Genomic DNA, 27,741 nt, shown 5'->3' on the forward strand with positions numbered 1-27,741 from the left:
GTAGTTTTGGAGTAATTATAGAAAGTTTAGATTTTTCTCCTCTTTGTTTTCCCCCTCAACTGCTTCAAACATGACTATATTTGTATCTATTCTCTCATCACTGCAAAAAAAGAAAGAATTCTGATGTCATGGAAAGGACCAGCAGTACCGAACGCTAAAATGTGGCTATCCAATACTCTACGCCTGGAAAGATAAGATGTCTGTAGAAGGACAATCTGTCATTATTCCAGAACATCTGGCAACTTGATGTAGGTTTCGAACAATCTGCATCTGTATGAAGACTCAACATGTTTAGGAAGACATCATTCTACTCATATCTCTGCATTGTTTATTCTTCTTTGTTCGTATGTACAGTATTGTTTCATATTTATACAAAAAATACTTGAGTTTCACTTACTGTGAATTAATAAATGTATAATGTGAAGTACTCAAGTAAAGAAGATCCAAAATCCCTGTGGACAAACTCTTTGTAACCAATATATCAGTAATAAAAAACCATGAATTCAAACCTGGGTCCATCATTTAGATTCTGTCACTGAAAATATCTGGGCAATTTTGGGCCATTTCCAAGCATGAAATACCTTATCTTTATATGAAAGAATGTGATAAATGTGTAACACTTGTTTTTCTCAGATCTACACCATTAATCTAAAGCAGCGGTTTAAAATTGATATCTTTACATTGATTTCTTTTTTTTCCCCTGTACACCTGCAGTGTCTCGCCTTAATTTCGAATTCATTTTATTACACTCAAACATATCTAATCACATTAACTGCTTTGTGGAGCCTCTTCCACATGGACAAAGCACAAACCTGTTCCTTTGGCAGTGAATTCAAATGATATGAGGCTCTTTCAAACTGTGTCCCTGAAAGTTCAGACTGTTTTAGTCCCTGCTTTTCGGTTTCATTTAGTTTTTATTCATCAGCGATAATATCAGAGGGGGCGAGAGGAAAGATAAAGGAGGTAGAGGAGTGCAGAAAGAAGAAAAAGAGACTTGACTTTCAACACTGCGTTTGTGCAAAATCGTTATCGTTCATGAAGGAGAAGTGGAGAAATGGAGAAGGGGAAAGAGAGAAGCAAGACGAGAGAAAGAGTGTAGGAATATAATAAAGATGAAGAAAGGAACTGTCTGAGAGGAAAGGGAGGCACAAGAGCAGCGGGAATTTCAAGTATCTGTTCGAAGTATCCTTAGAAGCTGTTACAAATTCAAAAGACTCTGTAAATGTTTGGATTCTGAATAGTAATGTCGTGAATTACTGTAGAGATCTGGGGAAGCGCCAAGCTGTTGACTCGAAAACCACTTTGATTGTCGAAGTGGGGAGGGAAGGCCTTTGTAGTCGTACAAAATGCGCTGCCAGCAAATAAGGCTTATGTGAGAGGTACACGGAGGAATTAAAGTTAGTTTTACTTCATCAGCAAAGTGCAGACAAAACCTGATCGCAGACTAAACCCGGACTTAGGCCTAAAACGAGGTCTTAAACCGGTCTCTCACTCACCCGTGCGATAATGACGGTGTGTTAGCCTTATCACGGCCCACAACCTCCATCCCCTGTAATTGAGTCTGATTGGTGGGTGTCAGGACTGGAGAGACGTGATTGGCTGAAAATGACCCCTTATTTGATAAAGCGGTGACATTTTGGACGTGTAATAAAAGAGCGCACCGGAGTCAATCGAGTTGGCAGCGACAGCAATCAGGAACAGACACGGCGTATGACCTTTCAGGCCCCAAAAATATCTCATTAAAAAGATATAAAAGACACATTACCTGCAGATATTCTTGTCGCGGTAGCATACGGCCGGTGGAGGTTAGGATTGGGTTAGTTTAATAAAAGAAACCTGGGATTAAAGTGTACACGTGAGAGATTTGAAAAGAAGGGAAAAAGACCAACAAAATTCACTTAAGCGCTGTGCTTAAGTAGAGTTTTTTTGTGGATCTGTATTCAGTAGTATTGTAAGATAAATACAATACTTTCTACTTCACAACGTTTCTATCAAGGCGCCAAAGTAAAAAGCAAATTTGGCCAAGTGCTTTATTTATTTCACCAAGCTTGATAATGTACACTCCAGAACAGAAGATGGCGATGTGCAGATGTACCGTCAAATGGCACTGGTTCACCACAGGGAATGAGGTTTGTCCCCGTTGTGTTGTCGTGTCGGTTGTGAATTTTTTTGTATATTTGAGGCTGTTATTACCACTTTTTAAAACTGATTTGTACTTTCTACTTTGAACACTTGTGCTGAAATGTGATGATTAATGCTGCCCTGTGAGGAATTGGGATACTATAAATGATATATAATGAGTTTGGATACAACAAACATTTACTGACCAATAGTGTCTGTACTTTTACTCAATCAATGAAATCAACTACTTTGACCACCACTGATTATATCCTGCAACTTCCAATTGTGAGTTGTATGAATCATTGTGAAAAAAACTTGCAATTTACATTACTAACAGTAAAGTATATGTACATAAAAGACCACACGCCTCAATGGCTTAGTGGTTATTGCTGCCAGGACTCCCCTGAAACAGATCTTCTGAATCTCAGTGGGACTTTCATGGCTAAATGAAGGTCAACTAACAGAATTCAAAACAATAAGACACACACGTGCAGGTGAAGTGCGTCTCTAAATATCCACCGACTAACACCTACGCAGATGGTGCGTGACGGGGGAGGGGTCGGGGGTCGTGGGCGGGGTCAGATCATGAATCACTTCCTGTTTGTGCGCGATTGGTTAATGAGCTGCGGAGGACACAGCTCATCCATCAGACCAGCAGAGATCGATGAGAGGCATCCAGACGCTACTACATCAGCTGTGATCACAAAAGGAATCCGAGGAAACAGCGCAACCTGGGTTCGACCTGGTTTAATGCTGCTACTAACATCGAGGGCTGCAATAAAGAAACAAACAGACAGAAAGACTTGGCTGTCACCGGGCAGGTTGATAAGACTTTAATTAATATGAATAGTTGCATATGGACAAATGGACCAAGATCAGAAACCAGAGATCATACAATATTACAGCGATCACAATATTCTAATAAAATATTGGTGCCTGGAGTAAAAATCCCATTCAAAATTCTTAAGTCATAAACCTTTCGAAAAATGTAAATATTAAGAGTTCAAAAGCAAGACAGAGGCGAATCAGCTACGTGCCAACTTCTGACCATCGTGCAGATATTTTTACAAGAAAGAAAATACCACCAACACTTTTGGATAAATCTGCAATATAAAATTGTGTGTGTATGTTCATGAGTTATCAGATTGCTGATTAGCTGCTGTCATTCTTTTAAACCCTTAAAGCCACACAACGTAACATTTCGCCTGCAAATAGACTAAAAATACAAGCATTTATTTTACTACAGATATTTTTATATAAGACCTGTAACTCTACTGGGAGCGGGACGTCTCCAGCTCGTCTCCATGGAGATGCTGACTAAAGGCAGCCAAGCATGAGATTTAAATAGGTTAGGTCCTCATCCAAATGTATTCTTTAAATTACCCACAGCAAACCTAGCATTTCCTATGTTGAGCTGGTCATTCTTGACAACAGTATAATCCAAAATGTTACACAGTATCTTAATCATCCAGGTAGATACACAAAATCCACTAAATTGATTCAACTGGACATTCTTCTTAGTCTACAACCCTTATTTATTTTTTACTCTTACACCCCAAAAGGCCGAAGGAGATTTTGAATAGAATGTTTTGTTTTGGCACCAGGGAGAGGTATGGATTGTTGAGCTCAAATAGTATTTTGTTTTACTGTATTTTCTACAGAATCTGTCTCTACAACACATACACCATTTCCTGTATCCTATTTCTTTCAATCCAATCAGGCTCGACAGATATTGATCGCTTTTGGATTCAATCCTAAACTGATTATGTACGGCACGCCACTTGGATGATTCTTGCACCGTTTTTGAAAGCACTGCATTTCTCCAGACATTGATCCTGAAATGTATATATAATTTCTTTTGCCCCGTGACCACGCCATTTTATACATATTTGAGTTCATTTTTACATCCACCACCAGCCAACAGTCTCATTCCTCGCCATTTCTCGCGTGAACAGAACCCGGTAGTCATTAATTTTCCCCGGTAGTCGTTAATTTTCTTTTAATGAGGTTGCCATGTTTTTGGTGAATATTCAGCCTTGAGACAGTGTTTATGTCGATTTCCTGTTAGCCCTGACCCCTGCGCAGTCTAACCAGTCACAATCAATACTGTGATATTCCATTCTGTTCTACTGGGGCTGCAGAGGGAGACCAGCTGTGAAATCACTCCGAGACACATTTACTGCTGCTTGCTTCAATTTAGCTGCAATAAATATGGATTACAATGTATTAAACTGTACGTTGCTTGCCATATATTCAAAAATGCAATATGGCTAACAAAACGTTTCATCTAGCAAGCAACATTTAGGCACAAGGCTGCACAATACATCACTTAGTGATTGTCACTGCGTTATTATGACGCAAAAGCCATATAACGAGACGCCACAATGTCTCTCAAAATCAGTCTTTGATCAAAAACCTGCAACTTATAAATGTGCAAACGTTCAGTTTTACCAAAATCTTCTTCTTTTCTTCTTTTGATGAACAAATTAATTATATATGATTGTGGAAAAAAAGATTGATATTAGTGCGTGTTTGACCTTTTAGTGACCAAGTGGCTGGTCTAGATTTTAGCTGCATGAAACTGAAAGCTCATCGTGTTTTGACTCTGGGAACCACCAGGAGGCCCCTCCCTGAAGTTCTCAGGGCCCGAGATGGTTCATACGGCTCAAACATGTCAGAGATGTACTTTGGTGCTAAACCAAAAGACCTGTACACAAGCAGAGCTGTTTTCAAGTCTATTCTGTGAGTGACAGGAAGCCAGTGCAGAGACCAGAGCACTGGACTAATATGGTCGTATTTCCTGGTTCTTGTCAGGATTCGAGCAGCAGCGTTCTGGATGTTCTGCAGCTGTCTGACAGTGAGCAGCCGTTACAGGAGTCTAACCTGCTGGAGACAAACGCATGGATAAGTCTCTCCAAGTCTGGTTTTGACACTATTCCTCTGATCTTAGCAATGTTTTTCAGATGGTAAAAAGCTGCTGATGTTATTGCTTTGATTTGGCTGTTTAGCTTCAGGTCTGAGTCCATGCTTGGCGCCTGGACCAGTTTTATTTAGGTTTTTTTAGGGTTACCGGGTGGCACGGTAGCACAGTGGTTGTCGCTCTCGCTTCACAACTAGAAGGTCCAGGGTTCGATTCCCACCTGGACGGGGCCTTTCTGTGTGGAGTTTCCATGTTCTCCCCGTGTCTGTGCAGGTTTCCTCCGGGTACTCCGGTTTCCCCTACCACTAAAAACATGTACAGTAGGCCAGGATGAATGATGTCTGTGAGTGAGCGCAGACGTGTGTGGTCGCGACAGCGCTTCTGTCAGTCTCCCCCAGGGGAAACTGAAGCTACAAACGTAGTTTACACCACCGAGTATGGAGTGAATGTACAATTGTCTCATGTAAAGCGCTTTGTGACTATGTCTGTGAAAGGCACTATATAAATAAAGATCTTCTTCATCTTCTACTTGATGGAATATATCATGTAACCATGGACACCGATCCATCAGCAGTGACAAACCTACCAGAAACCCTCAAAAACAATTGGTCCTGGACCATCTAGAAGCCATCGGGATGGAAAGTAAAGGCGCCATGTTAACAACAACACAAGGCGGGGAGACGTCCCTATTCGGCCACTGCCCCCCCACCGGGAGATGTACTGGCTAGGGGGCGAAACATCAGTGAACGGTGGTACCAGCTGACGATCCTGCAGCTGACCCGAAAAGGCACCGCAGGAGGAGCGTCAACTGAAAGGATGGAGCAGGAATAACATCACCTGTATACTCATAACTTTTTCTTTTAATCACATAAAAACGTTACATAATGCACCTTTAATGAAAAGTGATTAAACCAGTTAAAGAAGTGGTGTGTAGTAGGGAATTATTTGTCTGATTTGCATATGGGTAATCTGAACATTCCTTTGAGGGGCCTTAGTCGCTGCAGAGCATGCTTCTGTGAGGAAACATTACAGAAGGCATTTCGCCCACGTTACCAAGACACATGCTCGTCAGATTGCCTGATGAGCTGTGGGCGCAGATTGGCAGCCATCAGTCCAGCTCCGGACTAAAAGTACATGTCCTCACACTTTTCACACCAAATACCTCATGAAATGTTTGACCTTTCAAGCAAATTTGAAAATCATGACTAAAACTGACCTTTTCGTGATTCCGTGATTTTGCGATTTGTGACATATTGTGCAGCCCTTAGAAGCAACTATACCTAATTATAAATGTCAATCGCTACTTCTAGTTCTCCCACTTATTACGTAATGACATTTCCGAGTTACCGGAGAGCTGGAAATAATTAACACACAATATCTGAACCATGTGGGCAATACACCACACCGCAAACAGAGATATTTTAAACCGTGTGCAAAGTGGTTCTGAGAAATGGAGATTTATTCTGACCCTTGACCCTTTGTAGCTGCACAAAATCAATATTTTTTACTCCTCTGTTGCTGTCGGAGCCACGGGTTCAGTCCGAGCAGAACGAGCAAAGCGAAGCATGTCTTCAACCGTCCACGCACCGAGAAGGAGCCGGCTAAAAATAACATTCAATCTACCCACAAGCGGACAATTTGTCTGATAAAAAGCTGTTCCGTCCACAATAGGAAGTGGGGAACAGGGCTAAACCGTCGGCTGCACAATGTAAGAAAGTCATTATCGGGCAGACCCAATTCTGAGCCGTTTTGGGTTTTGTCCAATACAACATTTTTAACATAATGTTTTCTCCCAAACTTCTGCTTTTGTTTAGTTTGGGTTTGTTCCAATCGTTCAGCCCTGATTTACTCCTGGTTAAGCTCAGGTTGTTCTCAAGCCGTCACCTCCACTAACATATCAGCACAAATTCAGTCTGCTGCTGACAGATCGTTGCTGACGAAGCCCCTGGAGTGGTGCGGCGAAACGTCCTCAACACTAAAACCACAGTCGTATGGCTTGAAAACCTTTGTCTTGAATGTTTTGAACTGAATAGAAGAGAGTAGAATAAGAATTTCCATTTGCACAGGCACCAAACCATAGAAATAAAAAGGAGAAGCGGCGTTTGATCGTAATGTGGACACTTAGCATGTCGGCTAGTCCATTAGCTCGTTCAATGTATTCTTTCTATAGCCTTTAGCATTTATTTATCAAATATCTAAGCTGTTGTCCACCATCGACCACACTTAGGTGAAGTAAAAGCCTGGCTAGAAATCATTAATTAACATACAGACCTCATTAGAAATAACTTTAGCTCAAAATCAGTGTATATATTGCCTTAGTTACGTTTTTGCTTTATGTAGAATCAGATACACATCCAGTGGCCACTAAGCATCATTGTATAATATGCAAATGAAAGAGAAACCACAGGAAATCATGCAAATGCCGTGAAACAGACATGACATACCTTGCTATACTTCAATATAGGGCCTGGCTTCACCATTCATTTGCATGGAGATTAACGCTCAATTCAAACAGGTCCGGGGAGCCCTTGGCTAAACAACTCATTTGTAGAAACAGGCACAGTTGCACCATGAATAAATGTTCAATAAAAGCTCATTAAATCATTTGTTTGTTCATTATTCAAAGTGCGGTGAGACACATTTCCAGCACTCTTAATCTTATTTTTTCTTTATCGCTCTTGAAACTCATTGATAGCTCTTTTTTATCAACCCGGAGCCGTATAGCTTCATCCTTAAGTGCTTCTATAGTCCTGTTTTAGTCCCTGGTTTACTCATTGTTCAGCTCTTGCACTGTCCTGCTTCTGTCCAGGTCTCCAGACTGTACTTGTCCACTGTGTGTTTAATGATAATGAATGGTTGGACAGAGCCGCTCCATCATGTGGTGGAGAGACAGTCTCAGGGGACACTCAGGACCCGGTCATTAACAGTATTCACTATCGGGGCCCTCAGGAGCCCCCTCCGAGAGGCCCCCGGCATCCACCGCCTCCGCTCCCCCACATTGCCTCTTCATACACAAGGTCAAAATAGGCTGCATTTATGAAACCTGTCTATTATGTGTCCATGCATACAAAAGGCAGGTTACGTCCATCATGTTTTTGTTTCTCAATTATCCGGCCTGCCTGATGGTATTGAGCACATGTGATTAGTAATAAGTAATGAAAGCCAAGGACAAGTGTTTTTGCTGTCACTCTGTGTTTAAAATTGGATATCAGAAAACCAATTCTCAATTATCAAGAGAAGTATTTTTCTAAGTAAATATACAAACAGCTAGAAATATGATGCAACTCGATTCAATAATCCCATTAGAAGAAAAAATGACCAAACTTAGTAGTAGTAGTAGTAGCTTAGAAGTAGTAGGAATGGGCTCTGTGCATTTGCCTAACTTCCTTAGGGTAAAAGGTGAAAAGTATGTGAATTAAAAATCAGATGCTTAAAGGCACATTGTTCAACATTTTGGACTATACTGTTGCCATCAACAGAAAACATGCTCCCAATGGGCGGCTCGACACATAATATGCTGTTTCCACAGTGGGTAATCAAAGAATGGATTTGGATGTCAACCTAACCAATTTAAATCTCAAAATCTACTGCCTTTAGTCACATCTCCATGGAGACAAGCTGGAGATATATCCACTCCCGGTAAAGTTACAGTCTTAGGAGAGCTGAGTGGCTCACAGCAAAGGCTCATGTTTGTTTGTACATTTATGAGGTATTTTTCAATGATAAAAATATCTGTCATATCTATATTATTTATGGGGTAAAAATGGATGCTGTGTGGCCTTGAATTTATGTGAGGCGAAGTGTGTTTCATAAAAATCAGTTCAGGTGGTGGTGCTGTAAATTAATGTTAGCCTTTAGCTTCAAGGCTAAAAAACTCTAGCACACCTGTCTTTCATGGTGAAGTATTGTGTATGTTGTCAGCAGAGGTGGGTAGTACTCAGTTACTACCCACCTCACTCACCTGGGTCGGAGGCCCCAATACACACTAATGGAATCACGAAGAAGAAGCTAACAGGCTAAAATCTAACTGCAGGCTAGCGCTACTTTAGCAATATTTACAGCCAAGCTTGAGTGAAAAATATTATCTCCATTGTGTAATTGGATGCACAATATCTCTCTCTCCCTTTGTCTTTTCTGTCAGCGTAGTATTTACTCTCCCGGACTATTAATGAGTAAAAAACGTAACATGCTACGACACCTGCAGTGGCGCTTATGGCCTCTAGGGGCATGAGTTACTTAGTACTGCTTTAAATTTGTAAAATATTACGCGCATTTTTACAACAGCTCACACTGAAGTCTAGTAGCAGTGTTTTACTTAAAAGTTCACATTTGACGATAAAAGTCTTTCAGAGTAAAGTATATATATCCTGAGCAATGTTTTTTATATGTTGTCAGCAGAGGTGGGTAGTTACATTTACTGCATAAGTGCATGTACTTGTACGTGCAATTTTTGGAAATAATTGTACTTTTACATGTAGTTTTTTTCATTCAGTACGTTTTACGTATAATATCTGACATTTTTGTTTATTTTAGTTTAAAAAAACAACTTTTGCCACTTTGACAAACCTTCATTTTGAAATGTGTAAAAATATGTATTCCTTGTTTTGTTTAATGAATTCTACACAATGATTTATTTCTATGTTTTTTATGGGATTTTCTTTGAAAATATTACAATTTTTCATATTATGTCATGCTTTGTTTCGCATCATTTATGTCACTACTGAAACATAAAACGTTACACAAACAGTGTCTCAGGACTCAAGTAAAATGTTCTCCAAGTACTTGAGTAAATATTTTGGCAGCTCTACCCACCTCTGGTTATTAGTACTTGTTTGCTGCCACACACTGTTTAAAACTCACCACAGGAGTAAAACACAGACGAGACATTGCTGTAGGAAATTAGCATCATGTTTCTGTGCAACATTCCTTACACAGAGTCTATTGTAGTAATAGATTCAGACGCCTGGTAGAAGTAGTAGAAGTAGTAGTAGTAGTAGTAGTAGTAGTAGTAGTAGTAGTAATAGTAGTAGTAATAGCCGTAGTAGTAATAGTATCAGCAGCAGTACAAGAAAAAAACAAACATAAAATATAATTGCTTCACCAGAGTAGTCCTAGTGTCCACAGACCTGAACAAAAGGCCACTCCCTCGGGGCCCCTCCAGCTTTAGGACCCCGGGGCCGCTGTGATCTGCCTCTGCACCTCCTGCCTGAGATAAAAGCAAGCTGCCCTGTTCACATTACACTAAATCAACAGTATTTATAGTTTTAATTTGACCAAAACAAAACCCGGATCTGGCCCGGTCTGTGGGGTCTTTCTCCTGTTGGTCCCTCAGTCCTGGGACCACCTGAGTCTTGAACGTAAATCTGCTTTCTGCACACTTTGTCAGTGCGTAACCATAGTGATCAAGGTTTGAGTGACGGGGGCGGGGACTATATAAGGGAGGGGTTTGGTTAAATATGCTAATCTGGCCTAGGTCAGAGTTTAATTCTAGTTTAAGAATCAGTTTAGTCTTCTACTAGATCCGCCTCATTAGCATACCGGCCTCTGATTGGTCAGTTTCTCTCCTTGTTTGTTGTTACAGATTTTCAGCGTGACTCTAATGAAGTTAAAGCTTAGTCCAAGTTTAGTTTCAAATACAAGCAAAAACGAATCCATTTCAAATCCCCTTTATCACAGTTCACTCTCTTTGCAGACTGCTCTATAATTTGCTACAGTTTCTTTCCCCGTTAATGTGTCCTGATTCAATGCGCCCCTGCTTTAGTCCTGTTTGGCCCTGTGTCAGTCCTGTAGTTTTATGGTGTGCGCCTCGTCTGCATACTGCTCTGTGATTGGTCCGGCATTGTCGTTGCTTGATTAATGGTTGTGCCCAATTTCACAGATGTTAAAGAGCTAATGAGGCTCTAATAAAGTGGACCTCGTCTGGAGACAATAGAAGCACCGGGGAAGACTTTTACAAGACAAAACAACTGTGAAGAAAACAGAAAGCTCATTTGTTTTCATCTCTTCAGTGACACAGACTCCCACCAAGGCATCACTGCTCCAGACACACACAACTTCACTAAAATCGCCCCTGTTGTATTTAATCAAAAACTTTTTCTGAAAATAAGAAAAAACAAAGTTCGAAACAAAGAGCCGTTCGTTCATGAATATCCCATCACTAATATTCATAATAATCAACATTCGTGCATTTCATATGCTACGTTCATGTGGACTGGGGAGCTTGTTTTCCGAGATGTGACGTCGTTGTTTCCCAGTGTTAAGTGTTGATGGGATGATTGGGTATTTTTTCATCTCCCCCGGTGTCTCTGGCCAGAAAATCACACTTGCAACTTGGCTACCACTGGGTCGGAGTCACCAATACACACTAATGGAATCACGAAGATGAAGCTAACAGGCTAATGGGCAAAGCTAACTGTGGGCTTGAACAGTATTTATTTATTTACAGCCAAGTTTGAGTGGAATAAAATATCTCCACTGTGTAATTGGATGTACAATATCCCTTTCTCCCTTTGTCTTTTCTGTCAGTGTAGTATTTACTCTCACGGACGATTAATGAGTAAAAAAACGTAACATGCTGCACTGGTGCTTATAGCCTCTTGGGGCATGAGTTAGTTAGTACTTTACTTTAATACTACGTGCATTTTCATTTTGTTAGTATTAAAGTTGGTTGTTTTTGTGTTTATGTTGCTCGGAGGACCAACAACAGCTCGCACTTAAGTCAAGAAAGTTGCAGAGTTTTACTTAAAAGTTCACATTTGACGATAAAAGAACAAATCAGCTGATTTCCGCAGTCAGTTGCTGAAGTCGGGACCCATGTTTGACCCATGTTCCCCAGTTGTTTTCCCCAGTTGTGCATTTTCCAAATGGGAAAAACGTTTTCCCCAGTTCCGGACCACATTAACGCGTCAATAGTAATACATTATGAGGAACGTAACCACAGCAATCTAGAATCAAAAATTCAATATTCTATCCTTTTTCCTCAAAATGGTGTCCACATCAGATAATAATACATGACTGAAATGTACACAGATCCATAGATTCCCTATAGGGACTAATACTAATGGCAGGAACAACAGCGTCTGACATTGGCTTATTTACAAATCAAGTCTTTTTTTCTCCCTCCATTCCTCTTGAACAAGTCACATGACATTTCTCATTCACATAACCCACTTCAGTCCCACTTTAGTCCAAAGATCTACTCCTGGTTCTGGTCCAGCCCCAGCAGAACCCCCCGGTCTTGGACCCGTTGGGCCCCGCCGGAGCCCAGTGATTCGGAGCCTGTTGTGGACTCTTGTGTGGTGTACTTCCTGTTTGTATGAATAGGCCTCTGTTTGATAGACTGCACCCAAACAAACAGGCTCTGTGCACTGTCCTCTGATCTGCCCCACTCATCATATTCACATTTTGTGCTCAAATCAAGAGGGAAAAATGAGTGCCAAAACAGGACGGGACAATACATCCGCTGAATTAAATGGATCATCAGTCATCAGTCAAGTCATTACAAGATTACGCTTACACAAACTCCTCATTTCATTTCAATAAGAGGCCAGTCTGGTTATCTGAGACTTTGGGTCTGTGCACGGAATGTTTTTGGCTAACTTCCTGTTGGCCGCTGTAGGGTCAAGAAATACTTCCAGTCAGCATTTTAACGTGAATTAAAAATAAAGAACGAGAAAACGTCAAGTGTGTTTAATATACATTTCAGATAGTGTTTTTTTTATTTTAACATTTGTTAGTGTCAAATTAGCGTCAGTCTTTTACCTTCAAGGCTAAAACAGCTACAGAACTCACCTCCGATAGATAGATACAGACGGCATCTCTGGAATCACCCATATATGCTCCAAACCTTCTTTAAATGCTGAATTTTGAATGTAGTTTTCTACCCAATAAAGATACAAAGACATGGAAAGGAGCAAAGTGGTTCAGCAGCCCATAAATACATAAATAACGGAGAATGCTAATATGATGCTCCATGTTAGCATCATGCTACATGCTAACGCCAGCTGTGACTGTCTTTTTTTTTTGCTTCTACTGAACAAAGTGCCTTAAAAAAACATAAATACGCTTATAATTTGCCAGTAAATTGCTAAAAAAAAGTGAAAAATTGTGAAAGAGTGAAAAACATGCTTTCTCCCCCCTACCTGGGGCTTGGTAATGCAATGGCCAGACCGTAAACGTTTTTTTTCAAAGGCATTTTAAGCACCAATTGGGCTGCACTATATGAGTAATATCGCGATATTCAATAATTGTTTTGAATAATTTCTATTTTCAGCAAATTGTGCCCAAATTCACATTCTTATACAAAGCCACGCTTGTCAGTATAAGGTAATGCTCGGTGCGGTTGTCGAGCGAAAGGAGGCAGCCGCTGTAGAGCATCTGTCTGAGTTTCCAAAAGTTACATCATGTTCATTTGAATCTGCCCTGAATATATTTACACATAACAACAAAAACAAGACCTGCGGCAACGGTACGACGCGAACAGAGTAAGCAGCCTTTGGTAAATGTCGTATCTCTACTAACCGCAGCCGCGGGGAAACAAAGACGGGAGATTGTTAATAATGAGGAAATAGATATGAGCCGAAACAACACTGCGCATTCTATCAAGATGTTTTGAGTAACAAACCAGGGAAGATTTAATTTCTCACTGGACCCGTCCTTCAATGGAACTACCTCTCAGGAGTGAATGTTGGACTTTCAGCACCTTTCTTACCCAAATCTAAAAGCTTGTGAGCTCACAGCCAATAGGCCAGTGTAATGCCTCAATTGAAAGCTAAGACCTACAAGACTGATGCTAAGGGATCTTTTTCCTTGCGTTGTTGGCCTGCTGTCACTTTTTCTACGTTCTTTTTCATCTTTTTAATTGCGTTTTTGTCACATTTTTACCACTGTTTTGTCCAGATTTTGACCCCCTTTTTTTTTTTTTACCTCTTTACGCTCATTTCCTTCTTGTTTTGGTCGTTAATTTGATGCTTTTTATCAAGAAGCTTTTAGATTTGGGTAAAGCTAAACTGGAAAACATGTGCTTGTTTCAGGTGGGGGTTAAGAGGTTTAAGTATATGATTGGAAGTGAGAATCAGGGAGTTATCTTTCATACAAATGGTACTATTACCAAGCAACAGACCGTCGAAATACGATTTGAAAAACTGTACGGTTAAACCTTGTCTCCTCATTTTATAGATTTTCACTTTTTTAATGTAGAATGAATTTACTCAACTGATGGGACACTGCTCCTGACTAATAGCACCCATTTCCCTCAGGTCAAATGCGCACTTTGTTCTTACTGTGTGCCCACACAGAGCAGACATAACACACTGCACAGCAAAACACTTCAATCACCGCGTTCTCAAATGGAACTGCGAGCGCAGATAGAAATGTATTCACTTTCCGCATCATGTGAGCTGTGAATGAGAAATGTGTTCAGAAAGCGAGAATGTGCCCAGTGCTCTGACAAAGAGACAGTTTGGGAGCTGTGTGCAAACCATGAAAAGTGTTGGCGGTTTTGACAAAAGAGTTGTGTCTTTTAGGAGTAAGTTTAAGCAGCTGGTGGTTTAGGGCAGTCAAAGAAGACATTTAGGGTTCATTTTTAAGCTCATGTGCAAAATTGATGAGCAGCACAGTGTTTTTTTTACTCACGCAGCATTCTCTTAATTTCAGATTTGAAGCCCTGACTCTGAAATACACACAATTTCAAATGGTAAATTAGGAGCAACACGTCCATAAAGGCTTGTCAATCGAGAAAAAAACATAAAAACTTACACTGAAACCATCAATCCTTTCAGTTTTGGAGGGAAAATGATCTCTCAGTAAATACAGTTTCAGTCCCTTATGCTCATTATCTTTGTCCACTTATTTCAAAGACAAAACAACATCAGATTCCGCCCTCCTCAAAATGCTTACACATGTTTTTGTCTTCTGTTCTGGGCACCTTTCATGGTCCATGTAATCTCCTCCTAAATCTAGATTATTGAAACACGAGGATTTGTGAATTGGGTCGATCTTTGTCTGAACGGCACAATATCACTGTCACGTATAATCCCGCGCATAACGGACTTTTGCTCTGCGCTTTCTCCAACTCGTCAGCTCTAATCCCACTCTTTCCACTCGGTCACGCTTTGAAGCATAAAAAAAAAAAAAAAAAAAAAAAGGGTGGTATATTTCCCTGGATTTTTTTTTTTTTTTTTTGGTCAGATGGGTTAATCCAGGTTGAAATGACCGCAGACGCAGATTAAGAGTGACTTCATTCAGATAATCTGAGTTAATCTGAGGCTATAGTGCGGACGCATCAAAGTGGTGAACACACAGAGGAACATATGCGGGAACGGTATCACCAAACATCAAAACAAAGCTAGTTTAACACAATTTTGTTTCATAATCATTTGTCGAATCAAATAATCTACTTCTCCAGTAACTACACCACGATATAATATAATATGTGGCACACTGATTATCCTATTCATGGGTTTCAGTTACATAAGCAAAGTTAGGTAAGGTAAGGTCTTGGCCCATTTCCGATCCGAGACACAACACACTTTTTGAACTCTTCAATATTTAAAGTTGTATATTCCATGTCTATGAATTGAGTGACTTGTGACAAACTTATATTTTGTCACTAATCTTTAAAATATAAGAGGAAATGCCGCTTAATGAGAACCTTCTAATCGTGGATCAAAGAAGTTCCACTTTCCCCATATTATTATAGGACCTAGGCACCCCCACGGAATTTTTTGGGGGAATTGATGCAATTTTCAGCATTTCTATTGCACTTTAGCTGGTAATCGATCTCTGATGTGTGTAATATTTGTTTGTTTGTATACTTTATTGTCCCCGTAGGGAAATTTGTCCACTGCATTTAACCCATCCTTCGAGGCCGCTGGGGCGACCTGTAAGGAGCTGTGGTCGACGCCCGTGCCGCGCCCGGAGACCCATCTCCATGATGAGGAGCCAGGCTGATGGTCAGAATCACCTGGCAGGAGGATTCACCTATTGCACATGTTTTTTTTTTTAGTGGTAGGGGAAACCGGAGTACCCAGAGGAAACCTACGCAGACATGGGGAGAACATGCAAACTCCACACAGAAAGGCCCCGTCCTGGTGGGAATTGAACCCGGGACCTTCTAGCTGTGAAGAGGAGGCGCTAACCGCTGCGCTACCGTGCCGTACCGTGTTCTTTCTAATCATTTTGTGGGCCGCAGGTTTTGTGCGAGAGGTGCCGGATTATGTCCCTGAGCCATACGTTGCCGACCCATGCTTTCGGACATTAACCAAACTTACCGCTCGCAAAATCAAGGGGCTCCCCTAGACCAGTGGTTCTCAACTGGTCGGTTTGAAAACACTACCCGAGTTTGTTAAAGTTGTGTTTTTTATCAGGATTTGACCTTTGCCGGTTGGGGTGATGCTTAAATAGACAGTAATCCGTGTGAAAATACAGGATTCTACATTATTTTACATTTTCTAAATTAACGGTCATAAGGAGATGGTGGGTCCCGACGCATCAACAGTTGAGAACCTCTGCATGAGACCACCCCAGTGAAAAATGGCTGGTCGCGCCCCCTATGTCGCCGAGCGGCTAGCCCTCTCACCTCACAAACAAAAGGTCAGGGGTTCAATTCCCAGACTGTGTGGGGCTTTTCTGTGTGTACATTCCCTGCTCTACAATGAGACGTTCATTATATTTAGGTCCTACAGTAGTGGGCAGAGAACAAAGTACAATCAAGTAAAGTTTACAGATACAATGCAGTAAGCAGAACTTTGCAGTGAATTGATTGGTGTTTCAAAGACAGCGTGTCCTGGATTGACCCTGATCCTCCCACACGCTCCGTCACAGACCTGATCCTCAGCTGCTCCTGCTCAGAGCTCCTCCACCTGTCTATAAAGGAATACACTAAGAAGCATTAGTGAGGTGATATCGTCTATGGGAGATACTGTTGCTTGGAATAGGGCTGCACGATGTTGAAGTAACTTGCGATACGGCTGTGCAATATTGCGATATTATTGCCATATTATTGCCATATTATTGCCATATTATTGCCATATTATTGCCATATTTCACTAGACTATTTCCATTCTAAACCCAAATTGTAAGTCTGCAAATTGTGTCAAAACAGGACTTGGAAAACACTACATCAGGACCAAAAAGTTACTGAACTTTCACACATTTATCAGTTCAATGCATTGTTGATTTTGGGCAGAGTTTGCAAAAAAAATGTGTTGATTTCCGTCAGATGAAGACTTAGTAATGTTGTGAAATATATCATGGCCGCATTACCAAATATCGCAATACACTATTTTTCCGATATACTGCAATGCACAGCCCTACTTTGGAAGAAATGTAAAATGACTCTTGGCTCACAGAAAGAAGGGTTTGATTTCCAAATCTGAGTTTTGTTTAGAGGTGTGTCTGGGTGGGTTTCCTCCGTGTGCTCCAGTTTCTAATCCTCCAGCTACAGACACGAGAGTTTGGACCAAGAAAACTCAAGATCTGCACAGGGATCTCCTCCGGGGACAAGAAAGTATGCCTTAACAGCAACCTAAATCAAAAAATATAAAAATACTTGCAGTGTAATTTTCAGACATGGATTTCCAAAAACCTATTTGGGTCTAGTATTTTGCAATAATTTTCTTTCTTCAAAAAAAACCTCAACTCTTGTGAATTCCAATCAGAATCAGAAACACTGCCCTGTAAAAAAAAAAAAAAAAAAGAAAATCCATTAAATGTTGGTCTTGCAATATTGTATTATATTCTCATTCTTTGAGACATCTATTCTCTTCAAAGAACAAGTCGATGTTCCCCTACCACACCCCACCTCCCATTCACTCTCCAGACTCCCCCCTCCTCCCCCATCTCTCTCTCTCAGGTCGAGTTCAACCAATTACAGTCGGCAAATATGGCTGTTCCACAGTTATTATTTCTGCCATTTTTTCCCCCTTTAAACACAGTGCCCTCCCCATCCCCTCCTCCAAACACTTTCAAATACCTGTCTCCCCGATCAACAAACCGCGCTCCCCGCCTGCGCGCTTCATGAAATATTCCATCCGAGCATTACGCATTCATAGAGTCATAATAATCCTGTGTGTTTTCGCTCTCTGACGCGATTATCTGTGAACCGCGGGAGTGACTGACATAAATATTGGCTCATTTGGCGGCGTTTTAGAGTGCGCTGCTCCTTTAAGGGCGCCCGGGAACTTTGACCTGACGGGGGGGACTTCCCGCTGCGGGATGTTTTTAATGTTTTTGTGTATTAGGGGTGGGGGGCATGTGATGTTTGGGCGGTCGGGGGGATGTCAAAGAGCACGGATAATGAGGCGGGATTTTAAAAATGAAAATGAGCAAATGGATGATTCAATAAGGAATTAACATAAAAATGTACAACTGGCCAAATTGGTTCTGCTGACGGGGCTGCACCAATTACAGAGTGCAAACCATTTCAACCCTTTGTAGTAGATTGGATTGGCTGACATTAGAGGCAAAACACAAACCGGTGTGCACGTATTCTGAACTATATTTAGTGATTGTGAACCTGGAAGTAGCAACGATGCGGAAAACAAAACATTCTGGGCCTGATCTTGTGGTTCATAGCGCAGGCTGTAGAGAAGACGAGTACGCAGACGGGGGCGCTGCTTGCAATCGTCAGTGTCATACCTGGCGCAAAAAGTGGGCAGGACAGGAGAGGGGGTGCCGCCCCCTCCTCATGCTTTCCCCAGACCTGCGGAAGGCGGTGGTTTGCAAGGGGGGGTTCTCTTGTACACGCGTAACATGACTGATGCAACACGCAATGTTTTAATAAAAACAGTTTTATTAAAGAAATAAAACTGTTCCTCCGCTGCTGCAGCCACTCACTGCAGATCCAAGATGAGCGGGCGGAGACAGAGAGGCAGCAGCCTCACGCTGGACACCGTTCGAATGCGCAAAGTTACGAAATGTACAGTATTTAATCGATCAGAAACTGTCATATCGGCTGCGGAGGAGTTGTAGAGTTATGCAGTAGTTGCAAGAAAACTGTAGCGTATTGGAACATTTGTGCTACAGCTGCAGGATTCTTGGAGCGGCTGAATTGGAAAAAAAAAAGTTGCTATGTCCCCTGTAAAATGCGCTTCTTTCTTTTGGACTGAGCTGTGGCTACACAAGGAGCATCATCGGGAGGTAAAGACTGACACACGAGGGAAATGTCCCCTTAAAACGGAGATTAGACGTGGTGTTGTGGCACTTGAGGCATGTGTGGTTTATTTATGGAAACTGTTGTTGTTTTGGTGTTGGGGGTGTGCGCGTTGATCTATCAAAGTAAGCCCGTGCGTAACCGCCGCTCAAACAGACTTTTCAAGGCAATTTCGCTTTTGTTTTCAATTGTGCTGCTTGTAATGAACCACGCCTCAGTCGGCCCTGTTTTTCTTAAATAATACCACGTTGCGTTTAGAGTTGCGCACGGACTGCGCCAGTCACAAGATCTGGCCCTCTGTGTCTTACCACGCACCACATTGCCTCCTGAAAGAAGTGAACGCTGCTAAACGAAGAATCCAGCTGCTCAGAACTCTTTAGGAATAATGAGTCTTGATCGTAATTGCAATGTTGATCTAAAACAGCAACAGGCTGTCTGGCATCGGATATTGGAGCCGATATCGGGTATCGGCTGCTCTCATACCTGTCAAGTTTTGGACTGGTGCCAGCTGTCTCACCAGCCCAACCAAGTTCCAAGACGGGTCAAAATATGGCAGTTTCCCGGCCAAATCAGGAGACTTGACAACTATGCAACCTTGCGACAACTGCCACTCAGGCTTCTGCAGGTGACTGTTCTCGCCGGGCTAGTGACAGAGTTCAGTTCGCAGGGGTAGATGAGTGCTTTTAATATTCTATTATCAGAAATCAGATCCAATCGTTTCAAAGGAGTTCACCCCTGATAACGCAGCTCAATTGTGAAGAACCAGACCCTTGTATGAAACGAAGTAAGTACGATGGTATTGTAAAACCAGGCTAGGGTGGCGGGAAAGAGGGGCAAAATACGGTAGTTTCCCAGCCAAAACGGCGCACTTGACAGCTACAAATATCCAACACTGAACCGAAACCTGTTTTGGCTCTGAACGTTTTAAATACACAACTTTCACCATCTAAATCTGAGAGAATATGGACATGCTGTTTGTCATTTTGAAGAATTCCATCGCTTAATTAGCTGTCACCTCTGCAAATGTATTTTTAATCGCCGAGCAAAATGTCACGGCTAGCAACAGCATGCTAATGCTAACGTCATCAAAGCTGGGACAGACACGATGATTGGATCACCTAATAAAAATGAAATAGCCACTACTGACGTGGCCAAGTGTTTGTATTTTAGTTTATGAGATGCTGTTAAAGGGGCTAGACGCAAGTTAGCCATTTTATACTCACTTCTGCCACCTCAGGTCATAAGTGTAACTGCAGCTTCTATATTAAGCTTGTGCATGACGGCACTTCAGACCCGAAGTAACACCTTTCTGAGTGACAGTGCAGGATTTTAGAGGCACATTCTACACATTAGGACATTGCTGGAACATGTAGGGGGAGGAAAATACTCAGTTTTCAATTTTTTAAACTCCGTATAGTCCCTTTAAAGAATAACCGGTCAAACACAATTATAATGAGATCATTCTATGTGAGTTGTTTAATGTAACCTAAAGCCTGTCATATACCCAAGAATATTTAGTGTAGAGAAGTCAGACGATCCTTGTGTAATGTTTTTTCCATTATTTCATTCATATATATAATTGCCATGTCTATTGATCTGAAACTGGAGAAAAGAGAAACACACTCACAGCAGTCACTTTAAAGAAAGTCTTTTCGTACCGGTTAATATCAGCAGCAGATCGGTATCAGAAACAAAGCTGGATCGGTGCATCTCTAATTGTAACATCTTCCTTTGTCAAGGTTTTAAAATGCTAAAATTCAGCTGCAGCCTCTTAAGTTTTGTGGCATCAACGGTGAAAGTTGTCGAACAGCGACAGAGGCAGGAACTTGAATTTAGTTCGTCGTTTCAAGCTCTCTCAAAGCCTTCTGCACATTCTGATTCTTCTGGTTGTGAATTTGTATGCCCTGTTTTCTATTCTTTTAAACCAGCAAATAATCCGAAAGTGATGTGTTTTTGCCTTCAAGCTATTTGGGTGCACGTTTGACAACTTTCCGTCTGTGAAGCGGAGTTTACAAAGTAGCTCATATTAAGATGACTGTACACAGATATTTACAACAACTTTAGGTCTTCGCTTTTTTCCGCCTTAGTCCAAGTTGCTTTACGGTTGATGCATTCTCCAATCATTCCTCATTCAGACTTAATGGAAAGTTTCCTCTATAGCAGCAATTATCACGAGTCAGACTGACAAAGGTGATTCTGACTCTGTGCCCAGCGCCTACAGCCTCTGGGATTCAAAAACCCGGGACCTCCTTATTGCTTGTCTTATAATATCACTCTACCCTAAATCTTTTTTTTTTTTTCATTGTGAACAGAAAATCCATAGAGCGTGTTCAGTTGCTGATAGCGGAACATGAGAAGATTCCTACAGTGTCGCAGCTGCCGGCTCTGTCTCTCACTGTGAGCCTGGGTCAAATATAATGTAAATATGAATACAAACGAATATACACAAACATGGATCTGGAACCCAGCGATGCACATGTTTTCTCCACTTAGACTTAGCACAATCTGTTCAGAGGATTCTCTCAATCAACACGCTGTTTTAATCCTGTAATTACTTCAGTGCAGCAAGTCTTTTCTCACTCTTATGGGTATAGGGAGATGCAAATAGTCCATAAATCATGTTTGCGAGTAGCGCGTTATATGTGGGCACTCAACACAAGGCAGAAGCTGTAATTAAATTGCATATTTCTTCACTTAGAGATTCTCCGGAACCTTTCTAGCTTGAGAAAAATGTAATATAAAGATTTAACCGTTTCAGCGAGTACTTTCATTTGTTCATTTACTGAGGTTCATGCCTGGGATAGAGCTTAATGAACGCTTGCAATCATGATGAGATCTGCAATTTATGAAGATTCAGATGCAAGTTATACACAGATAGATAATTACCATCTGAGAGAAGACTGAAATATAAACTGCTGAACAATTGTATTTCAGAACATGGTCTAAATTACAGGGTTGGCAGTAGGAGTGCACAAATAATCGCAGATGCATCGAAATCACAATTTGAAAGGTTGCCATTAGCCAATCTCTAAGACTGCAGTTATTTAGGCAGAGACAATCCTTTGCAAACTGTCCCGACGGGGTCTAAATATGCTTCCAACCTGCACAGCCTGTAATTTAAGCCTCAGCAAACACGCTCTGAAATGCATGGGAATCATGTACTAGTTTAGCAGTTTCATATTTCAGTCTTCTCTCTCATGTTAAAGCTTCTGGACGTGTTTAATATGTGCACATTGAGCTGAATTCTTAACTATTGCAACTAGGGGTGCACCCATCCGATACTGGTATCGGATACCGCAGCAGGTCTGGCAAAAAATACAGGCCCGGGATTCGATTCCAAATATCGGACACTGAACCACCATTTTAAAAAAGCTACCTTCAATCTCAGTGAACATGGACATATCTCATTTTGAAGCTCTGATCCTGGAGAATGTAATCACTGACTTTTACGCCCTGTAAACGTAAACGCTTCTGATTGCCAGGCAAAATACCACAGCAACAGTGTGCAAAAGCTAGCATCAACTAATGAAGACTGGGACAGAAACTTAGCCTAAAGTTATAAAATAATGCTGGTTGGAGGCGTCCAAGTTTGTATGTTAGTTAATGAAATGCTGTTGAAGTTTATATACCAATATATATATATTTTTATAATCAGAACTTTTAAGTTGTGAATTTATATAAATCTAACATTATAGTCATGTCATTTACAGTAGCTGTGGATATTTAGTGTAGAAAAGTCTAATTGATATAATGACGATATAAGGCTGACAGTGATAGAGACTTCCTGTGTTTTGCAATGCAAAGCCTTAAAAGGAGCCCATCTCCCTTGTATTTCATGCTGCAGATTTATACTTATCATTTCGGAACCATAAGAGAGATAGACTTATTGTTTTTGGTTTTGGAATCTACTGATTTTTGTCCTTCAAACAAGCTCCTCTGAAGTATCTACTAAACATGAATGTCTTCAATAAATCAGCCACATACCCCAGTGTTCAACAATGACACATTCTACAGTCTAGCACAGGATTAGAGACTATTATATACACGTATAGTATTGGCGCCGCATATTGGCATCGGCCAATCAAAATCCCCCAAAATCCGTAAATAGACTCAACTTATAAAGTGGCCCAAGGCGCTTTACAGTCAGTAACTCATTCACACTCATTCATACACCAATGTACACAGACACTGGAGGCAAAGAGGGCCAAGTGTCTTGCCCAAGGACACAACGGCAGTGTGCATCTTTGGGGGGCGGGATTTGAACGCTCGACCTTCCGAACATGAGACGACCTGCTCTACTAACTGCGCCATTGTCACCCTGACAGTGGTACTATCTTATATTATTAAGATGAACATCAACATCAGCCTTCTTATATTAACATCAAGATTATTGATGTTGAATAAACAATGTCGGTCAACCTCTGTGGAAAACCCCTTCAGATGTAACACCTCGTTTTCAAAGAAGACCATTCACGTTTTCACTTTTAAGAAAGTTTGGATAGCGATAGGTACTCAAACCCCAAGCATCGGTATCAGTACAAAAAAGCCGGATAGGTGAATCTCTAATTGCAGTCTAGATCCTTGTCAGAAAAATTACAATTAGATACAGTATTTATGCAGCCCTAGTTATCTGCAGTTACACAAAATATGACACAGGATATTGTTTTTCACAGCTGGCATTATATCCCCTAAATAACTGCAGCCTTTCAAGTAGCGATTGCGATTAATCTTGCGGGCCCGACCCGGAGCACTTCCTGTGATTGATGACCTGTAGACGGAGTGGAAGTCTTCTCGTATGGACGTCAAAGCCTGTGTGTGTGCGCCGTATAATTGGTGTCTCGTGGTGCAGCTGTCTTCAGTCAGGCATCTGTTACTCCCGCCCCCCCCCCTCCTCAGTATATACAACAACCTTACCGCCCCAGCACCACCACCCACTCTTGTCTAAACTGTCTATCCGAGCCACCCATGGACCCCCTCCTCACTATGGCGCCCATCCCAGCACCAGTCTCTGCCTAAACTAGCCGTACCCCCTCCACCGCAGCACTACAAAATCAAAGAACAGAGATACAGCATGTGATGAATACTTGAGAATTAATCTTGGTTTCTGTACAGTTTTAACGAGGTTACAAGGGTTATCCGGTGGCATTGCATTCAGAAAAAGAAAAAAACAAGGTTAGATCTAGACAGTCTTACGGAGCCACAGGGGAAATAACTTGGCAGAGGTAAAGTCAATAAAGTTGCACAATAAATCACTCTTTAAAATACACAAAAACTGCCATTGTGGAATAGAAAAAAAAGAAAAGGAAATATTATGCATGATAGAATTGGTGTAACATACAACGCTTGCAGTCCCTACAATGATATTACATATTTAAGGGCTTTATGAGTAAAGAAGCAAAAGAACAGGACAAATACGATTCAGAAGAAGGAAAGGGGTTTCTGTTCCTTCCGCTGCTGCTGATGTGTCCGAGAAGCTTCATCGTAGCATAACAGCCGAGGCTTATTCTAAAGTCGTCAACACTTTGAGAAAACAAAAGAGTTCACTCCGAGGACAAGAGCCCGAGTCACAACCAGTCAAATGTGATGGATTCCCTTAACCTCTTAACCCGCACCTGAACTGGAGCACACTTTCTCCAGTTTGGCTTGACCCCAATCTAAAAGCAAAAACGGAAAAGCAACAGTAGCACCATGAAAAAGCAACAAAAAAACAGTCGTAAACGCAATAAAAACGGTTCTAAAATGTGACAAAAATGCAGCAAAAGAGCAGAGTGGTGAAAAAACAACAACAAGAAGAAGAGACAAAACTGCGATGAAAAAGTAATCAAGACACCACCAAAAAAACAACGCAAACACGACAGTAAGGGTACCATCCGTTTTGTTGGTCTTAGCTTTCAAATGTGGCCTGTAGGCTGCAACCTTTTGGATTTGGGTGAAGTTGAACTGGAAAAAAATGTGCAGGGTAAGAGGTTAATTTGAGTGAAGATTACATTTGAAGATAAACAGCCCCTTCACAAGAGGATGCATCAGCACGGCAGAGAGAAAGGCAGCGGGAGGACGTAAAAGATGGCGGATCAAAGGAACCAGACGAACTTCCTGGACGAATGAGAGCTTACGCAAACTTATGATGGAGAACACGTGTTCAGTCACATAGCAAAATTAAATATAGTCCAATCGAGATCCATGTTCCAATTCAAGTCACTGCAGGTGAATAGGGAAAAAATGTATATTTACAGATATCAATTTGAAACTTTTGCTGTCGATCACTGGCATAAATGTGAGAAAAAAACACATTGCAAGTTTTCGGTCATTTTATCTTTTCATATAAGAACAAGGTGTTTTATGCCTAAAAATGCCCCAAATTTCCCATCTTTTCGGCGACAAAATCTGAATAATGGATAGAGCTACATTCAAATTTATGGTTTAATTTTATTGATAAATGAGTTACCAAGACTTTCTCAGAGGGGATTTTGGATGTCTTGTTCAGTTTTAAAATAAGCTGTTTTTTAGTGGAAAAATTTGTAAAAATGTAATTTTCGCCTTATTTTTTTGACATTCAAAACTCAATAAATGGGGCTTAGGGATTAAATAATAAAAAATCCCTCTGAAAAAAATCTTCCAAATAATGTTCAGTCCAAGGCTGGAAAATTTGAAGTCTTTAGGTCCGACTGACGAGGACATAGTGTCGCCACAATGACAGAAATGTGTGTTTTGAGAAAAAGCCCCTTGAAATTGCATTGTCCCATATAAGTCTATGGGCAAACATTGAATCAGCGCAATATTTAAACATGTTATTGTGAAGATTAGGCATATTTTCTGTTTCGGGGTGAAAGCTTGTATGTTCAGAGACCAATTTGGCCCAAAACCTGAAAACTGAAAAAATTGAGTTTTGCCTGTAGTGTCTCCCCTTAAACGATACGTGTGCATATTCCTTTTTTTAATCTTTTTTTTTTTTTGCAGTGCACCCCTCCCACACACGAGCTTCACCGAGGCCCCCTCCCGTGCCCATCCCACCCACCCACCCACCGGTCTGAGCCTAAACTGTCTCCTACCGCCCCTCCCTCCTCTCCTATGTGTGTGTGATGTGTCAGCTGTTCTCCGCGGATTAACACCGGAGAATTAAAGGGACAATGACCGCAGTTCAGACACATTAAGACACTCTGACGAGGAGCGAATGCAGGAGCCAGGAAACCGGGCGAACCGTGGACAGCGCCGAGTCTGGCTTGGGCTGAAATATAATGAACCAACAACACGAACCTGGAGGAGATGGATATTGGTCGTAATGAGGCCGAAAAAAACAGGAGTCAGGACCTTGTTTGGGAATTACAGTCTCGAGGAGTGCAGGCCTTATTAAAGATGTTCTCCCAATCTCCAAAACTGATTGTTGACTGTTATATGACCCCTTAAATAACTTTGTGGACTAAATGTCTTTTTTTTATTGTCTATTTCTTTTAAGCAGGTTATTCGTGTATGAAAAGAATAAATGTGTTCAGCGTCTGAGGAAGCGTAGTAGATTACCTGTGTTTAAAAGTTACAGGAACAAATGAGGAAGATTTTGGTGCAGGGCGTGGGGGAATTCATTAAAGGAACAGGCCAGCGTTTTTCCCATACTGAGATATGTTCTTACCTGAGCTTAGACGAGTTGATGCGCACCTGTCTGGTCTTTGTGCGTGCCCTCAGTCACGCAAAAAGACCAAAGATGTTGCAAGCATTGGCCTCTCCCAGTATATTCCTAGATCTCCAAACGGGGTGAATTTGGAAGCGACCAAGCTCTTCCACGGGCACGAAGACCATACAGGTGTTTGGAATCAGAAAAAAAAAGAAGTGTAGGCACTACCAGTATCGAAAAATGGAAAAATCGAAAGCAGGTACCAAAAAAAATCTTCTATCTTTAGAGTTTTGATGTTTGCCCAATTTCTTCCTCTATTTTTCCCCATTAAAAAAATGTTTGCCCCATTTTTATAAATTTTTTACACACTTTTTTCCCCCTTATTTAATCTTGTTTTCCCCTTTTTGTTATTACTAACCCATTATTTCTCAATTTATTCCCATTTTTTGCACATTTTTTGCCACAATTCCTCCCAATTTCCCAACATTTTCCTCAAAAATTATTCCCACTTTTTCACATTTCTTGACATCGGAGATTAACCCGAACACATTATTGTTGTTTTCTGGTTATAGATGACAACTATTTTAGCATCAATATCGGTACTGAAAACCAAGTATTATTGAAGTACTGGTATATGGAAAAGAAATGTAACCGTGCCCAGCCCTTGCCACAATAGACATACATTCTTCATTTGTTTCATTTTCATACCGCATGTTTTCAGATCGACCCTGATCTTACTGTCTATATGTAAGTCTATGTTCACAGCTGTGGAATTTGCTTTATAAAATCTGCGTCGTTCGCTCCTGTCCCTTTAACCCACAGAGCACAGTGCATATTGTTGTGCTTGTTTATGCGGAAAACACTGAGTCCAAACATAATGGAGAACTCCGGGGACTATTTATACCTGACACACTGGCATCTGTCCAGTTTTCAACATGACAC

General features: G+C 41.2%; 1 protein-coding gene across 1 annotated transcript in view; it reads right to left on the reverse strand.

The window, feature by feature from the left end:
• plxnb3 (plexin B3) overlaps nucleotides 1-27,741 on the reverse strand; it is a 128,193-nt gene that overhangs the window by 83,780 nt on the left and 16,672 nt on the right. The gene's annotated exons all lie outside the window — the stretch shown is intronic.

The sequence above is a fragment of the Gobius niger genome, assembly GCF_951799975.1.
Source record: "Gobius niger genome assembly, chromosome: 6".
Lineage (NCBI taxonomy): Eukaryota > Metazoa > Chordata > Actinopteri > Gobiiformes > Gobiidae > Gobius > Gobius niger.